At 37.9% G+C, this 20,260-nt stretch overlaps 1 protein-coding gene across 2 annotated transcripts in view; it reads right to left on the bottom strand.

The window, feature by feature from the left end:
- The window catches only part of LOC109400410 (protein bunched, class 2/F/G isoform), an 864,004-nt gene that overhangs the window by 88,990 nt on the left and 754,754 nt on the right, over positions 1 to 20,260 (bottom strand). The window lies entirely within an intron of this gene.

Genomic DNA, 20,260 nt, shown 5'->3' with positions numbered 1-20,260 from the left:
TATTTGAGAAAGTTTTCCGAAAATTTTCTCAGAAGTTCTTCCGAACGTATTCCATACCTTTCTCCAACGAATCCTTCAGAATTGTCCAGCACTTAACATTGCATTCGAGTCTAAGAGCAATGTCTCCGCCTTCCAATTATTTTGTAGAGATTTCTCTGGGAATTCCTCTTAAAAAAAATAACTCTTCAACATGTCATCACGAACTCATCCAAAAGCTCTTTTGAGGATATCTCCTAGAATCTTGAAAATTTTATATTAAAACAATATTTGAGAATAAAAAATAACAGCTTTCATAAAGAAATCTACGAATACACGTAGAAGTACCTAAAGAAATCCTCGGATCACTCTTTAGAAAATCTTTGGAAAATGCTACGATAAATTGATAAAAGGATTCCCGAAATTAAAAGTCAGCTAAATCATGAAAAAAAATACAAAGAGCTTCATAAAGTTATCTGACAAAAAGTTAGAAATATTTATGTTATGAATAAAAACCAAGAAACATTCTTTAAATAGTTTGTGTAGGAATGATATATACAGCCATTGAAGTTTTTTTTAAACTCTAAGAAATCCTTAAATAAGCTTTTTAAGCAAAAATGGAATTCATAAAAAAAAAACACTTGAAAATCTTTCCAAAAATTGAAAGTTTATTAAAAACTTTGAGGTTTTTTATAATCTTGGAAGTTTTTAAAAACTTGGATGCTTTTCAAAAGACTTGGAAAATTTTGAAAGACTTGGAAGTTTTTGAAAAATGTCCATTTGCGAGATATAATGAAAAATTGAATCTGAACTGTTTTCAAAATAATCTGAGATTCAGTTCATTCTACAAAGTTGTATGTTTTATTTTAGTGAACAATTCTGTGGAAGCATATACTGCCGTGAATCGCAAGTCAGTCCCATCTGCATTTTGGGCAAAAATGAGTTGATGGCCGTTTTCGGTCTCTCTTCGGATGATCTTTCAGCTGCGTGAATAAAAATATAAAGTTTGTTCAGTAAAAATGAAAAACAACATCAAGTCAGATTGTCCCATAATGAAATGTAATCGCAAGTCAGTCCCATTACGAACTAGTGTACCCTCCAGTACAAAACCCAACATTGTTTTAGCCAGTTTTATATTTTTCACTGTTACGTTTTCATGTTTGAAGCAATGTGTGAAAGTTTCATGATGATCGCAGAAGTTTTCAGTTCATGGCGATTTTTTAGAGTTTCACATAGAAATCGAATTTGAAAACTTCAGAGGCCATTTTCTCAATGCCTACTTTTTACATATGGGACTGACTTGCGATTCACGGCAGTATATTGCTCTTAACAATCGCATTTCAAAATCATTTCAATTTTAAGTTTTTTGCCTTTTTTATTTATATAACAGTTTTTGCATAATTTTTCAGTAACTGTTAAGAAACACATACCCACGTTTTGCAGAAATAGAACTTCAAGTAATTTCTGAACCGCAGGTCAAATTCCAGAGCAATTGCTTGTTGTTCTAGAAGCCGAAATAAAAGTCAAGCTTTTCAAACTTGACCATTTGGTAGGAAAAAACGACTAGTGTGCACTTAATACTTGCCGGTATCGGACAGAATCAAATACGCAAGTGCCCAAGTTTGGAGCTCTGAATGTCAGCTTTAAGTGAACAGATTTGCTTGAAATTCCAACTGGACACTCTTGAAAACTTGAAATATAACGTCATATGAAATTTGGCTATTTCACGCAAAAATTGGAAAAAAATAAAAAAATACCCATTTTTGAGAAAAATTAAAAAAATAATAATAATTTCAGAATTATTTTAAAACTTTCAGGTTTTGGCCAATATTCTCTTCTAAAAATTCGATCAGACTAACGGAGCACATACATTTTGTAAACAAACTGTTTACTTTAAACAGTTCGATAACAAAAATTATTGCAAAAAAAACTCAAATTTGGCAACTTTTTTAGAAATGGGTGCTTAACAATATTTCAACAAATTTTCGTTAGGGTTGTTTTACTTTTTCGCAGATCAAATTTCAATTCATTATGGATGTCCAGAGAAAATTTGAGATCCATCGATGTACTACAAGCTGAGACTCAACTCTCCAAACATTTTGTATGAAAGACAGTCAATGCAAACTTTATCCTGTTCAGTACACAAGTTTACAAATATCGAATTCGCTTATTTTATGTTGAATAAAGTCTTTTGCCAAATGTGACGGCGAATCTATCAGATTTTAAGATGATAACATTTGAATTTGTATTGACTATATAGCTGGTAATTGCGATTCCAGAAAGATTGCTGGCGAAAACTCTGAGCTTTCACATTCTAGTTAAAAGCCTGAGGGAACTTCAGAAGGAGTTTCGTTTTTCTTTTTTGATATTTTTTTTTTTGAGAAATTTATGAAAAAGGATATGTTATTAAATCCCTACTCCTCAAACTATCTTGTAGGAGATTTCATGATTATTTTTATAAAAAACACAACAAAGTTCCCGTAATATTTGCTGGCAAAAAGCTTATATCAAATTTCGATGCTAAATTTCAGGACAACTTCTGTTAAAAGTTATTATGAAATCTGTAAAAACTTGAATACAAATATTTTTTTCAAGAATTTTTCTAGAAAAAATATTTGAAACATTCTGTTTAAAACTATTCAAAGACACATCAAAAACATTTTTCGAGCATTTTCTTGTCAAACATCTTTAATATATTTCTTGAAAATTGAGATTTATTTCCAAAATAAAGCCAACAACTCTTGTTGCTCCACATGGAATTACTTCAGAAATTCCGATAAGATACAGATAGAGAATTGTAGAAAAAGGTTGTTCTAACGGAAAATTCACACTTAAAAAAATCCCCAGAAAGATTCTACTAGAATTTGCAAATAAAAAACTTATCCCACATAAATTCAAAGTTCCGAAAAATTCGAAAAAATCGGAAAACGTTCCTCAAATGTTCATAATGAAATTACTCAGACAAATTCATCAAGATTCATTAGATTTACCAAATAAGCTAGCAGTTAGCTGGCTAGCTACTTTCTACAGGAATAACGAATGTTTTTTAAGAATTTTAAGAAAAATCTGCTAAAAAATATTCAGGGACTCGCCAAAACATTTTTCAAACACTTTCTGCCAAAAATCTTTAATTTTTTTTTTTGAAAATTTGTGAGATTTATTTCAAAAATAAAGCCATCAACTTTTATTTCTCCACATGAAACTACAAGAAAAGCTAGCATTGATAACTATCTAAACAAATACACAAAATAGCAAATCTTTCTACAGAAATTTTATAAAAAAGAGTACCAATACTTTTGCCAGAAGAAATTTTAGAAATTTTCCGGGAGATCCATAAAAAGTCCTGTTTCCGCAAAATTTGCGTGAGATAACTGCAATAAATTTTATTCATTTTTAACCAGAAACTTTTCCCCAAAAAATCACAGCACAATAAAATAATAATGTCGCCGAAAGTTCCATCCTAAAAACCATAAATAATCCCGGACTTCGTCACAAGCGTTCAAGAACATTCACTCAAATTTCTTTCCAAAACTTTGTGAAGTATTTTCCCATAATGTCTTACGATGTACATGCCATGAAACTGTGAATAAAATTATCGCGTTTTGTAGTATTTTGTAAAACTGCTACGTGTAAGATCGTGCTTTTTACCTGCCAATTACATCCTTTTCTAAATCTGAAGCAGTGATTCCCTCCATGGTGAACGAATACCAATTTCAAGGGGTATAAATGAAATGGACAAAGGATGGGTCGACATGTTGAAGAATTGGGCGATTTTTCAATTATTGAAACCCATCAATGTGATGAAAAAAAAATACACCCAGGGTGTTTATTAAAGCAGGAAAATGAATATCATTGACATACCTGAGTTTTTTTTTCTTTCAAGGATCTACAGGAAAATTCCTCAATCAGAAAAGTTGTGAAAGGAAGATGTATACACTCTTAAATAATGTTCTTAAAAATTACACGTAAAGTAAAATTTTTCATGAAAAAAAAAATAAAAAAATGAAAAATTTAACTGTTACAAGAAAAAATCAGAAAAAAAACTTTTTCTATTTTATGCAACCTGATTCAATAAGGATGAAAGAATGCCACGCCGGGCAAGTGTACCCACAGTGTGTTGAGTTTCCTTTCTTTCAATGAAATTTAGTCAATAAAGTCGATGTAGCATCAGACCAGAAGCACCACCGTGTTGCTCGATCAGGTTGTGTGGCAGCACAACCTTGGTCACGACATGACACCAAGTGCATAGGTACTCCGATCGAAGACGACGACGACGACCATGAATCAAGCACCGAAAGAGAAGCAAAAGAAAATAAAAAGAAGACCTAGCTCAGCATGAAGATCATGGAACATGATGCAATTTGCCTGCCTACCCCGATCCGGTGTTGGTATTGGGTTGGTGGAAAATGCTGAATGGAAATATCGGAACCGGGCGACCCTGAGGCCGAGCTGGACCGGACCGCCGTGCAAGATTGCAGTGCGGAAAATGGAGTAACGATGTCACGACTCTGACTGCCTGCATGCGTGATGTTGAAGCCCGGTGATCTGCTGCGGGATCGGAACGGAGTGCGTCCGAAATTTGCAATTATATTGATTGGTCGACGACGGCCGTGGCGGCAGCTTAAGAGCTGGATGGCTAATCACGTGGCCATGAGCGCAATGCTCGGATGTGGCAGACACGTGTTACTGCGAATTGCATACGGATTAGACGAGGAAAACGCGAAACGCGAGATATTTCGGAAGCGAGGGCCAAGACACGGTCGCACAGGCTGCTTGGTTGGGATGAATCTGTCCCTGTTCCTGTCGGTAAAGCTGTAGGGCGCCCATTATGACAGACCATGAGGAAAAATGATACTTATAAAAAGACGGAAAGCTTTGAGGTGATGCAACTGTCTCATGAAATGTCGATGTTGTGCGTTGGCGGACATGTGCGCCTTGCATTGATTCAGACTAAACTGTGGTTGACTGATCTATTTTTATGAACTGTTAAGTTACATATCTCAATCACATGCAACCACAGATAAACATACGTAACAGTTTGAACAAATTACCAACAATAACATCGATAATGCTAATCATGTTGCAGTCAAGCAGTCAGATCAGGAGTCTAATAATAGTTTTTCCCAATCTGATTCCCAAAACTGTGAGATGAGCGAAAGCATCCGCGAACAAAATTCTCAGATTCTCTTTTACATACCCTATTCTTTTGTGGCTAAAATGTGGCTAAAATATAATTTTTCTCGAATCTTTTCTTTCGCGACGGGCGATCATAAATATATGATGTTTTTACATTTTGTCGTCACCCTTTCCAGTTTTATGATAAGTTTTCTGTTCCCACGTTAAGCACTCAAGTAAAATTCCTCCTTTTTCGTAAGTAATTTTGATATTTGTTTAACTGACAGCATTTTAAAGAAATGATGCTGTAAGAAGAGTGTGAAGAATAATAAAATTGGAGATTTCTACATGAGTTCCTAGTGGGATTCATCCTTGTGGAATTTTTTAAACAATTTCCTCTGGGTATGCCCCAGTTTTTTTTTTGTTATGCTTCTGAAATTCTTACGGTAAGTACCTTCAGGAGCTCTTCAAGTCGTTTCTTTAGGGATTTCTACAACTGTTCTTTTTGAGTTTTTTTTTTCAGAAGCATTTTCTGGGTTTCCTCCTATAGTTCTCCCAGAATTCTTTCTGTATTACTTCTGGAAATTGAGTTTAAAATTATCTCAAGCAGTTCCCCAAGAATTCGAAATTTCGTTTTAGAACTGCCCAGAAACTCATCCAGCAGTTCCCTAGAAATATTTGCACAAGTTTTTCACCAAAATTTCTCCAAAGTTCCTCAAGAATTCCGTTAGGAGTTCCCCGGCAATTCCTCCAAGTGCTCCCCGGTAATTTCTCCAAGAATTCTCCGAAAATACCTCCAGGAGTTTCTCAGGAATTTCCGAAAAAGTTTCGAAGAAATTCCTTCTGAAATTACCAAGAAAGGAGCGGACCTGGTGTGATGGTTAGAACACTTGACTATCACGCCGAGGACCTGGGATCAGGCATGAGAATGAGACTTTTTTCTGCTTACCGTTCATCGATACAGGCAGTAAAATAAAAACAAAACAACGGCAGCACCAATACCATCAGACGCCGCGCCGACGGCAGTCAAGCAGACGCTTGATGGTTTTCGCTTCCCCACGAAAATATTTATGAGCAGTCATGCTGAGGCGGGTGATTGCGAAAAATGTCAAATATTTTCAACTGCTAATAACTCACTTGTTTTAATAAATAATTTTAATCGATTTGCACAAATAGCTAGAGCACACTTCTAGCTTTGTGATGCATGTAAAGAAGTTTGTCTGGAAGCGGTTTGAAACGCAGAAAAATGTGAAAACGGGAGAGACAGAAATTTTTGTCGTCGTTGTGCTCGAGTACTGGCGCTCTCGCGCTTGGAAACCGTTTCGAGGAAGAAGGCTGCTGGAAAAAAAATGTTATGACATTTATTTTTCGAACAGTTTGAGTTTGGCTGGGCCTGTGATGTTCGTGTGGAAAAATGTCAAATGTACAGCCGGTAATCGTTTTTTCCAGTACATTTCTCATCCCTGCCTGGGATCGAATCCCACTCCTGACATACTCACAAAATGTGGGTTCTTCCTTCGGAAAGGAAGTAAAGCGTGGGTCCCGAGATGAACTAGCCTAGCGTTAAAAATCTCGTTAAAACAGATAAAAAAAAATTACCAAGAAAATCGTCCAGGAGTTCCCCAGGAATTCCTCTTGGAGTACCCAGGAAATTCTTTCAGGAGTTCCCCACGAATCCCTCCAGGAGTTCTCCGAGAATTCCTCCAAGAAGCCCCCGGGAATTCCTCAACGAGTACCATAGGAATTCTTCCAAGAGTTCTCCTGGAGATATTCCCGAGGTGCTTCTGAAGGTTCCTATAAAACTTCTGCAGGATTTCCCAAGTAACTCGTGGAGAACTTTTAGCACATTTTCTAGAAGAAATCCAGGGTAACTCCTGAAGGAACGCCTGGTATTCGAGGAACTCCTTGAAAATTTCCCAGAGAACTTTCTAGGGATATTTTTAAGAGGAATTCCGGAGCGAATTATAAAACAATTGGCTAGGAACTTCTGGAAAAGTTGCCAGGGATCTCTTTGGAGCATTGCCGGAACTCCAGGAGAAATTTTTGAGTTAGTCCTGGACATCTTTCCGAGGAATTTCAGAAGAATTACTAAAGATATTCTCGTGAAACTCCTGAATGAATTCCCGAGGAGCTCTTGGGGAAATGTCCGAGGAACTCCTGGAGAAATTTCTTAGGAACACCTTGAAGAATTTACTTGGATTTATTGAGAAACTCCTTGATAAATCCTCTGGAAACTCCTACAGAATTACCCATGGAAATCCTGAATGAATTTCCTGTGAAGTCCTAAAAAACTATCGGGATCTCCTAGGAAAATTGCCGAGCAACTCCTGAAGAAATTTTCGAAGTTATGGAGGAATTTCGTGGAAGAATTTCCGAGGAGCTTCTGGTAGAATAGGTGGAAGAATTTTCGAAGAACTTATGAAGAAATTCCCAAGTTACTCCTGGAGAAATTTCCTTGTAACTCGTGGAGAAATTTTCGAGGAATTTCACGAGGAATTCTCAAGAAACTTCTGAACAATAAATTGTCAAAGAACTCCTAAAAAAACTCAAAGAAACATCTGAGGAATTCCAGTGAAGCTCCTGGAGGAATTTCCAAGTAACTTCTGAAAGAAAAAACACCTGGAAGAATTCTATTGAGAAGTCCCAAATAGTTTCCCAAAGAACTTCTGCAGAAATTCTCGGGCAACTCCTGGAAATATTTCCTGGGAACTTCTGGAATAAATGCCGTTGAAATCCTGACGAAATTACCAAGCAACTTCTGGAGGAAATCTTGTAGGTATTTTCGAGAAGTTCCTTGAGGAATTCCCGTGAAACTCTCTGAGGGGGTATTCCTGCATTGGGATACGATCCTTGATCGTATTGGTATTTATTCCTCGTTGCTAAAACGATGTCAAAGTCTATTTTGAGGAGTTTCGCCAGTCGAGGTGTCAGGTTGTTCATGAATACCATCGGTTTATAGATGACGTCAACGTTGTTCCTTGCACTGCATCTTCTATTTACATTAATCGCTTGATTGATGAGACTGTTCCGCAATGATTTTGGATAAAGGGTTTGTTTTTAGGTGCTGGTTGATCATGTTGTTTACTATTGATGGTGGGAGATTGGTGCTTAATCTCCGAACACGATCCATAAAATTGAATACCATATTCGTGCGACTCGAAAGAAACGGCCGTAGGCCATGAGTTTACAGTACCACTCCGTCTTAATAGATTTATCCAGATGTCGTATCATCACCATGTCTAAATATGTCTAAATAAGTCTGTTGTTTTGTTTGGTTTCATATGTGAATTGTACGTTAGGATTGTATCTATTGTATATGTTCAGAACTTTTAAAACTTTTTCTATGGTAAGGCCATCACCAGATCATCAACATACTTTTTAATAACTGGTACCGGAAAATAAATTTTGGCCATGACATTATCCACTTCGTTCGGTACTGTTTCTGAACCAGCACCAAATGGCTGCACGTGGCAAAGGTCCGCCTTTTGTCCCCATAACGCTTTGTAAGGTATGGGGTCGAGTAACCGAGCCGGTAGTCGGCTGTGTTCGTGACCTCCGCCCAGTACTTTGTCGATAGTCCTGCATTCAGAAACATGCACCACGCAACTTCTTTTAACGTGAGGTTTTTCAGTTCTGTTATTCCGCTCTCCTGTGGGTTGTATGGTTCAGTAAACCACTGCCTGATCCCTTCTTGCTTGCCGAGCTTCTCCAGGGATCTCTACCATTGTCGGAGCGAATGATCTTTGGGTGACAGCCGAGCATCGTCTTCACCTCCATTACGAAGCCTCTCAGCTTCTCTTCTACGACAGATTCCTATCGCAGAAAATACACTGCTGTGTAATGAAAATAGTCGTCGACAACTCACTGAAAAGTAGTACCGATATCCTCCTGGGATAACATGTTTCATCGGACCGCACACGTCTACATCGATCTGGTCCAACGGTTATTGTGACTGCTTCTTGGCATTCTTCGGAAACAATAATATTACAAAGTTCTCTTCTTGACAGCATTCGCACACGGATGCATCGGTCGCTAACGTTATCTTGAAGTGAGCTTTCGAACGGCATCGTTGTTCCGGTGGCACCCGTGTTGGCAGTATAGCTTCCGGTTCTGCCAGTTTTCTCTGGTAAAAGCGTAACTGCCATTATTCCTCTTATGAAGTGCCTTCACTTTGGATGGATTCTTCTGGTTTCTCTGATCACCCTTGGTGTCCAATTTGTGATCACCGACTAGTGGCAAACGATGACCTTTTTTTCAGATAGGCAAACGATGACCTTTTTTAGATTTAGATTTAGATTTAGATTTAGCCTTCAAAATGGATCCGTCAAAACTTTCCTACTTCGTTACTTCGTCGATGAGCTTGATTTTCACAAGGTGCAGTGTCAACTTGTTGTCCGCCAGACTCTCCAACGCGTTGGGCCGTTAGAGTGTTGAAAGCTTTCAGGAGACTACTCATCACCAGAGCTACCTGACCTGCAACCTGCATTTCAGTTTCAGCCCTGGCGAAGAGAGATGCTTGAACACTTTCTCCACTACGTGCACGCACTTCTTCATGTCCTCGTCTTTGCAATACCGCTTGGCAATCAGATTGATTCCACAATGAGGTCACAGACCTTCACAACCAATCAGAGGCGCGCGCATCGTTTTTCTTCGCGTTTGACGTTTCACACTAGCGCCTTCCGCTGGAGTTACTGTACAATAATGATGGTAATGATAGTCTAAAGTGGGAGATGGGTTTCTAAGAAAATTCGATTAAGTGTCACGTCTGTTTGTCTGTGATGAGGCCTTGCCGGTTGCTCTCCTCTAAAAAAAACTGATTGTCGCTCGCGAACGTTGATCTGTCGAATCCAAAGCTTTAACGGCACTCCCCGGAGTGTCTACTTCTTCCGGCCGTGGTTTGGTGACAAACTTCCAGAGGTCTTCCTGAAACGACTGCACTTCGGGGCTGAACATCCTGCTGCTGTAATTCTATCCATTCAGATCCCCAGTAAATACCTACAGAAACTTCTACAGCATTTTACTGGATCTTTCCTATGGTTAAAAAAAAAAAGAAATACCAACAAAAATCAGCTTTTGAATTATGTATATCTAAGTTGATTTCTGAGAATATTTTGAAGCCGGCTTTTGTAGATCCTAGAAAAATGCCTCGTGATTCAATAAAATTACTACAAAACTACAAAACGCAATAATTTTATTTGCAGTTTCGCAGAAGGCACATTGATGGAATTTCTGTAAAAACACTCCACGAAGTTATCAGAAGAAATTTCAGTGGATGATTTTGAACGTTTCGCGAAGAAGTCCCGGTGGTATTTAAGATGGATTTCTTAGCGATATTTTCAGAGAACTATTGGCTCTTCCTGCACATTTCTTCTGATAAGAGTGTTTGTGCACTGTTTGAAAAGAAGCTTCCAAACATTTTCTTGAGGTTTTTGTGGATTTTGTGATTGAATTTATATGAGAATATCCTGGAAAATAATAAGAATACTTAAAAAATGTATGCGAAAATCTTTAGCGAGTGTATCATGTTCTCTGAAGCAATACTTGATGAAACTTCCAGTACAAAAGTTGTAATGAAATACTGCAACAAGCTGTATGCGAAGTCAGTAAGGAACTGTTTTGACTTTTGAGAATCACTAAAATTGTAGGATATTCTCAGATATTTGCACACGAGTCTTACAAGAAATAAACTTCTAACTGCAAAAACAAATTCTTGAAATATAATCTGTCTGAATTAATACATATTTTTCAAAAAAAAAAAAAATCACACCTAATATCACCAGACATTACGCAGGGGTTCAGTACTCCGATGAACTCCAGCTAACAAACATCATTGTTTACCAAAATGAAGCGAAACAGATTGCTGAGCACACGGAGGAACCAGCGTTTGTCGAGCTCATTTTACTTCGTTTGAAAATTTCTTGAAAAGTTGTCTAACATTTTTTTTTAGGAATTCCGCTTGGGTTAACACAGCATGACAAAAGTCTCTTATCCTAGAGAAATCTGTTGACAAATTCCTTGAAAGAGTTTTTGGTGTTCTTCCGACAAGGAATATTCCAAATACCGGATTTCAGTGAAATGTTATAGTTTATATGTCAAACTCTAACGAAGTTCGGTAAAAGCGACTAATTTTACCGCATTTTCCCGTTAAAAACAATTAACGGTTGAGATTTCGGTAAAATTTTACAGAAGTCGGTATTTTTTCTAAGTGTGTGGAAAATCAAGAGATTTAAGAGTTTTGCCCGCCTAGACAGCAAACGGCAAACTAATGGAAAGGTGGTAACGAAGAACTGTCTATTGTAAAATTGCTCATACCAAACCAAACCCCGAAACAGAAGATCGGATGACTTTTCTGTCAAACCAAAATGTGGCACTGGAGGTACGCAGAATACACTACGTGCCCCTTGTTTTTTTCCCTCGAAATAGTGACTCATGTATACTCCCAGACAATCAGGAGTCGCATTTTAAGTCACTATCGCATATATGTACGGATGACTGGCAAATTTTCGTCGCATATGATGTTATTTTTTGAACTTATTACGATGTATCAGGTAAAGTCATAAAAGAATACAAATCAACTTTTATAAGGTATGAGTACATCGTAGTGATGACATTAGGATGTTTTATTGGTACTTTTCTTGTTGTGTCAGTTTACCTCGCATTAGAGTATGGATGAAATCGCATAATAGTACAAATAAACTCATTAAAGTGCGCATACAAACTTGCATAAGCTAGAAGCGTTTATGTTGACATAATGCGATTTGATAAGTGATAACAATTAAAGAGTTGTGGATGCAGTGCCAAAAAGTTACAAGAAAGTGAACAGCCATAATTATGGTTACAAAGCCATTATTTTGATAATCAACAATGGGAGACGCTAGCCAGAGAGGGGCAGTGAAAACTGTGCGGGAAATGGTACTTTGTCGTTTTTAGCCTGCTAAACACGCACATAACAAGTGAATCAAGTGCATTCCAACTAACACTGAGGTGAGTTAGAATATCATGATAATTAATCAGCTTGTTTCATTAGTAGCGAACGGTGTTGTGTGTAAAATGTGGGTCGACAATCCAGAGGTCATTAGTTCGATATCGAGCTGATAGGAATTGTTTTTTTTATTATCATTATTAAGTCGCATAAGATGCTAAATTACGTTGCAATAGTGAACACGGTGCATCGCATAATATATCGATTCAAGTTATACAGCGTTATTATTATTCCGTCAATGCACGTATAGCGCCTCCACTTTTGTACGCATAAGGCACTTTGGCTGCATCTTATGTGATGTAACTGTAACGCATAAAAGTACGTATACAAGGAACATAAACTTCATTATACGAGCCAATTGGTTGTCTGGGCTAAAGCAGAGTAGACTTGTAGCGTTCGTGAGCATTAGTACAAGTTACCCGAACTTATCGTTTTTCTGTCATCTGCGCGTGGACGCTCAAACCTTCCGGGCAACAAGCTACCACTCTATGAAAGAGTTGCTACTCACACAGGGATTAAGATAGGCTAAGGAAACGATAAGGCTTCCTGAAGCTTTCAAGTAACAGAAAAGCAACATGCATTTTCGCATAAAAAGTGGGACAGTCTCCACTACTGCTAGTGGAAATGAAAAAAAAAACTGCCTATTTTCTGAGACCTGAGTTGAGTCTCTGGGTAGAAATCTCTCAAAGTGTTTGATTTTCAACACGATTAGTGAGGGTTACGCTACCCTCAGTCATAACTACACGCTGAAGCGACGGTCAAAACTGCAACTTTCCAAATTAAGTGTCTCGAAGAAGTCGTAAATAAAGCGGGACTTAATCTGTCACATCTTGCGCTCTCTTGTGTGTGGTGTCACAACTTCACTCGTTGAAGTTTCCATCCCCTCATTGTAGATCGACTTCGAACGTGCCAATGAGCCGCAAGCGCCGTGCCATTTCCGTACCCGAGCTCTATGGTACAAAAATTCTATGAAAACCATCAACAAATACACAACAATCGGACCAAACCTTCTTATATCGTTTTTATCTGGTCAACCCCGAAAGCTCCGCGCCTGATGAGGCACGCAAACAATACACGTGCCCCTGGTTTTTGCCTTCGAAATTGTGTGACTCATGTACCACCCCCTGCCCCGTATCAAAGTAGGCTACGGTACGGGAGCAGCGTACGTGAGCTATTGCACAGCGACGAGTCGCCTAGAGGTAAACTTATCGTTTTTCTGTCACCCACGCGCGCCAAAAGCGCTTTCGCTGGCGGCCCACTTCCTGGGCCCAGAATTTTCCGTGAACTTCAGCTTGAGCTAAATCGTAACTCAAATCAAGCTAGGTACTCAACTTTCCGCAAGATGAGATCGTACCACTATAGCAGGTTTCGAGTAAGTCACGCTCGATCGCAAACGGATCGCTCAATGCGGGCCTGGTGCGCAATGCTAATCGATTCGATTGAATTCAATCGGCTCAAGGACTTCCACTTTTTTAGCGTCCGTCCGTTCGTCCGTCCATCGGTCCGTTCAGTTCAGCTCGTTTGGGTCCAGTCGCGTCCATCCATCGACCGCGCGTCTAGTCATCGTCGTCTGCCATCACAACAGGACCAGCAGCGGTGATGGAAATTGTGCATTTCATTGTGAATTCTTTTCTTGTGTGTGCGGTGGTGATCATCGAAACGATCCAATATGGCGGCGGCGATCCCTCGCCTCGCGGAGAGTGATCCTAATTGGAAACGAATCGCGCGGCCGCGCGCGCGCATTTCCTCATAGCTCCGCATGGTGGATTGTCGTTGTTGTTTTTGTCCAGTCAGCGGCAGCACAGCGCCGCTGAATAAGTCAGTCTTGTTGATTCAAGGACTGTCCGTCCGTCCAGGCGATGTATGGCAACACATTTCCAGGTGCCGTTCGAAGCACGTACCGCACGAGTGCCGATAATTGGGTTTTGGGTTCGAAGGCGGAGGAAAAAGTAGAACGCGGAAATGACACGTGTGTGCTGTGTGTTTGTTGCGGCGTCCAGCACGGTAGATTGATACGCGCGCCGCGCGCGGTGGTTAATCTATCAAAAACGAAAAACTATTACTACTGAAGTCACAATAGGAACGAAGGGCGCATGGATTGATTAGAGCAATGCGGTATTGTGGCTGCGATGGACGTGCTCAATTTGTATGATTTGTTGGAGGCGCTTCCGTGAAGGTTAGGACACAGACAAACAGACGTAAAACCTTGAACGAATTTCATAGAAACCCATCGCCCAGTCCACACTTCCATCCCCTGGTGGAAAAGTTTCACGAATCACTGTGTTGTGCAATGTCGTTAACAGAAGGCGCTAGTGTGAAACGTCAAACGCATCGAAAAGCGATGCGCGCGCCTCTGGTTGTGCCAGCCACAACTTTGAAAATTTAAAATGATCGTTAAAAGCGTGGTCGATGGAAATTTCGCAAATGTTACGTATGTGGTTAGGAATTTCGCAGTGGCGAAAGTTCTCGGATTTTCATGAGTGAAACTTGAAGCTACTGTTGCAACTTTATGATCTTAAAGAATCTTGAAGACTAATAATTATGCAATCCGTAATGCAAATTGCAAGCAGTAATTTATTCTTCTTTAATTCAGAACTTCTGACGGTACTAGACACTGATCATTTGTTAGGATTTGTTGAAATGAAGTCATGAACTCATACTCTACCAAGTACTTTGGTAGTGTTCCTGCAAAAACTTTTCATGGAACTCGTGGAAGAAAACATAAAATTGCCTGAAAAAATTTCGAATTAACATACTGAAAAATTCATAATACATAATTCATAATTCATAATTCGTCCGCATAGGTGGCGCCACCATCCAACTTCTTTGTTTTACGTCCTAGAGACTTGGAGTCTTCGGCAAAGTTGTTTATTTTGGCAAAATAAACAACTCTTTCTCAGACGTCAAAATTCCACAGCCTACTGTTTTCGAGTTACAGTCATACCTCGATATAACGTAACCTCGATATAACGTAACCTCGATATAACGTAACTCGATATAACGTAACTTTTACCTCGATATAACGTAACTTTTTTTTTGGCTCCAACTTTTCACTATTTAAATAATTAGAGTGATTTACAAAATTTTCTATATGATATTACACCCCTCCTGGAACCAAGCCAGTTATGGGTTATACGACCAATTTCAAAGTTTTATAAGAGTTTTCGGTGTCACAGTTGATAAGAAATTTTATATAACTCTTCACAGAACAAATATTTCATCTTCTACTCATTATTGGCATTACATCCCTACTGGAACATAGTCTTTAAACTCCAAACGAGATGACAGTAGACAGCGTTGGAAGTGAACTCGATTTCGTGTGATACTGGGTGTAAGAACGCCAGTAATGGTCCGCTTTGTCTTAGATAAATTTTGCAGAAAATCTCTAGAGGATAGTATGATAAATCCCTGGAGGAACTTGAGAAATCACTGGAGAAATTCACGAAGAAATGCTCAGAAGAACTCTTAAAGGAATTCCTAAAGACATTCCTGAATAAATGGTGGAACTCCTGAAGGAATGCCTGGAAAAAAATCGTGCTTTATCCTCGGAGGAATTTCTACCGCAATAAACACAGTTATTCCTGGGGACATTCAGGGGCAGTCTTTAATTACATAAGGAACTTCTGTATAAATCTCAGCAGGAACTTCTGGAGGAATTCGTGCATTGGTGGAATCCTAGTTGGATTTTTAAGAAGGGTCACAGTGAGAATCCATGAAAAAACGCAGGTTGAATTTCTGAAGTAATTTAACCCTCGAGCGATCGCGCTGTTGTACAACACGTTGAAAAAAATCTCGCTTTTTGTACTCAGCGTTAGCGTGGTGCTGACGCAGGTAGCCAACCGCGCGAGTTACGGAAGGTTAAAAAAAATCCTAGATGCATTCCAGGAAGAATTCCTGGAAAAATCAAATAAGGAATATCTGGAGGAATCTTTGAAGAAATTTCTAGTGGAATTCTATCTGTTATTCTTGGAGAAATCCTTACAACATTTTTTTAAAGAATTTCTTCTGTATCTCAGAAGGAAATTTCCAAGAAATCTCTGGAGAAACTTCTGGAGAAATCACAGTTTTTCTAGCGGAATCTGAAGAGGAAATCTTTTGGAAACACCGTCAAATTGTGCTGGATGAGTGGCAACAAGAATACCTGGGTGAATCTTGGCAAATACCCCAAGTAACACACTTGTCATAGAAGAGTCACAGCGGCGCAGGTTTTCATGACGCAGAAGTCCCTGCGATTTACTTCTAGCCAGTAAGAATTCATTTGTTAGAAGTAAGTCACAGTGACTCCTGCGCAACAAAACCTGCGCCGCCGTAAATCTTCTGCGACAAATGTGTTACTTGGGACTCTTCGAACAGGAATAGTTGAAATATTGGAACTTTTCGGAGGAACCTTGCAGGAGTGACTGGAGAAATCCTAGTAGGAATTCTAAGAGGAACGACAGAATTAAACCTTGGAAAAATCTTGGACAGAATAAATCTTGAAAAGCAAATCTCTTTGGGGAATCCTTCAGAAATTCCTTGAGAAACCACAGGGAAAATTCGTGGAGGAATCATATGAAGAACATCTGAAGCAATTAAGGCAGGCGTTTCTAAAGATATCATAGCAGATATAAAACTCAGTAAGAATTTATGGAGGAATCATAGAAGGTTGAAGGATCCTTGGATAAATATCCTTAGAATCGCATGAGGTATGTCATGATGCACTCAACCAGGAACTCCTGGGTGAATTCCCGAATTATTTTTAGAGGAATCTCGAGAGGAATTCTTGGAGGTATCATCGGATTATAATTTTGCTTGCGTCACATAAATTTCTTACTTATAATCATACCAATAGATAACGCTTGACGTTTGACCAGTTGTAGATGCAAAAAGGGAGAAGAATCTTGATTTATGTGACATTGGCTTAAATAGTTAAATATAAAGAGACATGCCAAGTATTCGACTTATGTATGATCTTACAAACTTTAAAAAATACATATATAAAACTCAATGTTGAAAAAAAAATATAAGAAAGGCTGGAAATCACTGTTGGGTGATTAACATAATATTTTTAGTAATTATCTTTTCAAAATATGTATTTAAAACGAAATTCGTGAAAAAAAAATTTTTGCTTCGATATAACGTAACTTCGATATAACGTAACGAAAATAAAATTGCAGTTACGTTATATCGAGGTATGACTGTAAACTTATTGAGAAAATTTTAAAAAAATATGAAAATCCTTTGGCGGAAAACTCAAGTTAAATTTAAAATTTCACCAGAAATTCCCAAAGAAACTTTTCTTGACGAGACCATGGATATTCTGAAGCAATTCCCATAAGTGGTCCTCGAAAAACTTTGGGAGAATTTCTTTAAAAAAAACTTTTCTTGAAATTTCATGAAGACATTCTTGTTAAAACAGGTACAACGAACTTTCTGAGATTCTTGAAGGAGATTCTCAAGGTTCATCCTTAAAGAATATTTCAAGGGATCTCTTGAAGTATTCTTGAGGAATTTCCGGAGGATTCATATTGAAATTACTGGGAACATCATCAAAGGAATCCCATTTGAAGCCTATAGGATAAATGTATGTAAGAATCGCTGAAGAACTTCAAGGGTACCTGATGAAACTGCAGAAAAGCATGAAAAATAGGGTGTCCCAAAATTGCACATAGTCAGAAAGCTTGCAAATCATAGCTAAAGGTGTTAGAAACAAACTTTTGCATGACGGCAACTTTCAGAAATGAGAGGTTGCCCCTACAAGATTTTTTTAAATGGTCATTTTCCGTAGTAATTCAAATTTCTCTTACCAGTAAATCGTAAATAACTCTAAAACGGATAGAAAAAACGCCACACTGCCTTCAACAAAGTTTTTCCTCATAAAATTCCCTATTTTTTATGGAAATTGTTTGGAATTAGCACCAGGTTGTGGTACTTTTTATGGCGGGTAAACGCCATGTTAGTGCGAAAAACGATAAACTACTGTCAATTAAAAATTTCGGTATCAAAAAGATACACGCAAAACACGTTGTTGTTTTTTTTTTTCAAGTAGATTGGATCTATATCAATCTGTAAAAAAATATGAAATGGGTGGGTTTTACCAAATTTTGATGCGGAAAAAAAATATTTGTTTGATATTTACTACGATAAATGGCCATTTTTTCCAAAAACCTCAAAGGGCCGACCTCTAGACGTCATTTCTGAAAGTTATCGTCATACAAAAGTTTGTTTCTAACACCCTTAGCTATCATTTGCAGGGTGAGCCCTCAAGCTTGCTGAATACGTGCAATTTTGGGACATCCTGATGAAAAATCTTTACTTTATCCGGGTATTTGAAGTGTGTGATGAAATTACATTTCATCCTTTTCATGAATTTTTATAGAACTTTCTTGAAGAACATCTGATACAATATGCTAAAAAAATAAAAGAAACTTCTGATAAAAAAAATAAAATAAACCTGGATGTCTAAAATGTTTAAAAATATATAAACTGTAGTCATGATTTTTAACCAGCCATTGATTGTGCTTAGAGAGCAGCATTTCACAAACTATGACTCCTGACCCACAGGAGTAAGCCGCTGTCATTAATAAATTTCGTTTGTTAATCTTGTACAATTTCTAAAACTTCCACAAGTGTTATTTGGTAAATCGGTATATTCATTTCTCATGAAAGGATTAAAATTTCCCTTTGACTATACCACTACACTTAGACCATATGTCTGATTCTCGAATTTTAATTGTTATCAATTTTTTTTAGGAAATTGTAGGTATCTCTCTTGTTTGAGAAGTTTTCAAATTTTTGTTTTTTAAATTTATTTTCTTTTACTTTATTTCAACGAATTCAAACAAGTTATCAGTACCCAGTACTTAGTCCCTTCAGAAATTCTGAAAAAAAAAATGAGATTCAACTATTGCTTGCACTTTGAATTATAGACTGAATCAACCTTCAAGATTATGTGAAGTCGATTATTTGCAATAGTATAGCTTGAAAGTTTGTGGTGGGATCCCAAGTTTGAGTATTTTAAAATGTTTATTAAAATCCAAAAAATTCTGTCAAATCGTGGAAAGAAGCACGCAGTCGTAATGGTTAACTTTCCTAATGCATCACGTTGGCAATAGCTCGTGCACAAGGAGGGGTTAAAGTTTGTACCAAGCATTTTGCAAACTTTTCCAAAATTTTGAAACTAGCATTCCGAAACATTTGAAAAAGATCTTGTGAAATAATATCTAAATGTTGGATAGGTCGTATTGAACAGCTGAGCCAGATTTGTACAAAAAAGTAGTTCATATTTTTTGAAATAATAAAAATATGTACATATGTTACACGTAATTCTATCGCAGTTTGGAAGTGGATTGTAAATTGGAAAAGTTTGAGAACTTCTTGATTAGAGCACTTATGACGAGAATTATATATGAGAAGCAACATAAAATATTGTGATCCTGTACAAAACGATTGAAGGTTAAAAGATTTAAAGTCGGTCGAAAGGTAAAAATAAAAAAAAATAATAGTACAGAAGGTCAACTTTTTAAGAAGTGCATAAAAAATCTCAAACTTTTACTGTAAGTTGATCAACTAGTTGCTTATCAATGGTCCGAATTTGGGAACGACAGAGGTATTTTACTTGAAGTTAGAAGGATTCTAGTAATAGACATAACTATCCGATAGCCAACTTTGAGTTGTCATATCTCCGTATGCAATGGACCGAATGCAATAAAATTTCAAGCGTTTATGACATACATAATGCGCTTAGAAAAACGTTTTTCTTTATGTGAGACATGTTTGTATGTCTCGATTTGGTGCGAGACCAGGTCTACACAATTCTTTCACTGTTGCATTCGGGCAGTGCTCCAACGTTTTCGTGCAAAAAAAAAAAGTGAAAAAGAACCAGGAAAGCAAGAAAACGGGAAATTTAGAAATTCCATTTTGCGGGTCATTTTTCTACAGCACCGCACGTCAAAAAACATAGTAGGCAGTAAGTACGACGTATGCCGATGGTCACGACGCAGTGTTTGGACGAAAAAGTGATCAGTGAACACCTCGGCAGTTTTTCTTCCCTTCTGTTGGTTCTGTTTCAATTACCAAGCGGTGTTTGTTCTCTCGTCGAGTCGCATGGTTCACGAAGGAACACAAAGAGGATACTCCGATATAAACAAGCTGCGGCGATTAGCGGGCATCGCTAAGTGTAACACTTACCGATGATCGCTCATCGTT

This window comes from Aedes albopictus, chromosome 1, assembly GCF_035046485.1.
Source record: "Aedes albopictus strain Foshan chromosome 1, AalbF5, whole genome shotgun sequence".
In the NCBI taxonomy this organism is placed as follows: domain Eukaryota; kingdom Metazoa; phylum Arthropoda; class Insecta; order Diptera; family Culicidae; genus Aedes; species Aedes albopictus.
The sequence above is the reverse complement of the archived record's forward strand: the minus strand, read 5'-3'. Positions and strand labels throughout refer to the sequence as shown.